Genomic DNA, 2,500 nt, shown 5'->3' with positions numbered 1-2,500 from the left:
CCCTCGGCCGCTAAGCGGCAAAGGCTCCGTTCCCGTATCTTCCAGGACCTCCAGGCACCACATGTCCACTCATACATGCGCCCTTGGGCTGCCCCCCTCGGCCGCTAAGCGGCAAAGGCTCCGTTCCAGCATCTTCCAGGACCTCCAGGCACCACATGTCCACTCATCCATGCGCCCTTGGGCTGCCCCCCTCGGCCGCTAAGCGGCAAAGGCTCCGTTCCCGTATCTTCCAGGACCTCCAGGCACCACATGTCCACTCATACATGCGCCCTTGGGCTGCCCCCCTCGGCCGCTAAGCGGCAAAGGCTCCGTTCCAGCATCTTCCAGGACCTCCAGGCACCACATGTCCACTCATCCATGCGCCCTTGGGCTGCCCCCCTCGGCCGCTAAGCGGCAAAGGCTCCGTTCCCGTATCTTCCAGGACCTCCAGGCACCACATGTCCACTCATACATGCGCCCTTGGGCTGCCCCCCTCGGCCGCTAAGCGGCAAAGGCTCCGTTCCAGCATCTTCCAGGACCTCCAGGCACCACATGTCCACTCATCCATGCGCCCTTGGGCTGCCCCCCTCGGCCGCTAAGCGGCAAAGGCTCCGTTCCCGTATCTTCCAGGACCTCCAGGCACCACATGTCCACTCATACATGCGCCCTTGGGCTGCCCCCCTCGGCCGCTAAGCGGCAAAGGCTCCGTTCCAGCATCTTCCAGGACCTCCAGGCACCACATGTCCACTCATCCATGCGCCCTTGGGCTGCCCCCCTCGGCCGCTAAGCGGCAAAGGCTCCGTTCCCGTATCTTCCAGGACCTCCAGGCACCACATGTCCACTCATACATGCGCCCTTGGGCTGCCCCCCTCGGCCGCTAAGCGGCAAAGGCTCCGTTCCAGCATCTTCCAGGACCTCCAGGCACCACATGTCCACTCATCCATCCGCCGTTCGGCCGCCCTCATCGGCCGCTAAGCGGCAGAAGCCCCGTTCCCGTATCTTCCAGGACCTCCAGGCGGCTCATGGCCACTCAGCCATCCGCCCTTCAGCTACCTTCGTCGGCCGCAAAGCGGCAGATTCTCCCTCCTCCCGAGAGCCAGGGTGATGACTATGGAGCCCAGCAATGGCCCCTGGTACGTGTCTGAGCCCCAAAGAACATCACCCGATATCGGGCTTGGCTTCAATCTGTCAAACTCTGTTTCCTAAAAACCAGGTTTCTGAAATCGGGCAGGTGGTAATTTCCTCAGACTCCAATTACCTCGTCGGACGGGAGAAGGGGCCTTCGACGCACTCCGCCCATCTCCCCTTCTCCCGTCTTGAAACAGAAATTTTTCTGAATTTTTCGCCTGGCGCCCCTGGTACTTTTAGACACTTTGTCATTTTTCTGACTTTTTGAGCTGGTGCCCCTGGTATTTTTAGACACTTTGTCATTTTTCTGCCTTTTTGAGCTGGTGCCCCTGGTATTTTTAGACACTTTGTCATTTTTCTGCCTTTTTTTGAGCTGGCGCCCCTGGTATTTTTAGACACTTTGTCATTTTTCTGACTTTTTGAGCTGGTGCCCCTGGTATTTTTAGACACTTTGTCATTTTTCTGCCTTTTTGAGCTGGTGCCCCTGGTATTTTTTAGACACTTTGTCATTTTTCTGCCTTTTTTTTGAGCTGGCGCCCCTGGTATTTTTAGACACTTTGTCATTTTTCTGACTTTTTGAGCTGGTGCCCCTGGTATTTTTAGACACTTTGTCATTTTTCTGCCTTTTTTTTGAGCTGGTGCCCCTGGTATTTTTAGACACTTTGTCATTTTTCTGACTTTTTGAGCTGGTGCCCCTGGTATTTTTAGACACTTTGTCATTTTTCTGCCTTTTTTTGAGCTGGCGCCCCTGGTATTTTTAGACACTTTGTCATATTTCTGACTTTTTGAGCTGGCGCCCCTGGTACTTTCAGACACTTTGTCATTTTTCCGACTTTTTGAGCTGGCGCCCCTGGTATTTTTAGACACTTTGTCATTTTTCTGACTTTTTGAGCTGGTGCCCCTGGTATTTTTAGACACTTTGTCATTTTTCTGCCTTTTTTTGAGCTGGCGCCCCTGGTACTTTTAGACACTTTGTCATTTTTCTGACTTTTTGAGCTGGTGCCCCTGGTATTTTTAGACACTTTGTCATTTTTTTGTTCTGACTTCAGCTCCTGCCCCATGTATTATTCCAGGCTCCCCTGCCTGCACAGCCTCCCCACACTTAAGCAGCCCTCCCCGGTGTGTCACACACACACACACACACACACACACACACACACACACACACACACACACACACACACACACACACACACACACACACACACACACCTCTCTCACAAGCCCCTTGGTTCTTCATGATGCTCAGTAAAAGAGCCAGGCCTCCCTGCCTGCAAAGCCTCCCCACACTTAAGCAGCCCTCCCCGGTCACACACTTCTCTCCCAAGCCCCCTGGTGCTTCATGATGCTCAGTAAAAGAGCCAGGCCTCCCTGCCTGCACAGCCTCCCCACA

The sequence above is a fragment of the Leuresthes tenuis genome, unplaced genomic scaffold (genome assembly GCF_036924035.1).
Source record: "Leuresthes tenuis unplaced genomic scaffold, fLeuTen1.0.hap1 SCAF_234, whole genome shotgun sequence".
Taxonomy (NCBI): domain Eukaryota; kingdom Metazoa; phylum Chordata; class Actinopteri; order Atheriniformes; family Atherinopsidae; genus Leuresthes; species Leuresthes tenuis.
Note: the sequence above shows the minus strand (reverse complement) of the source record.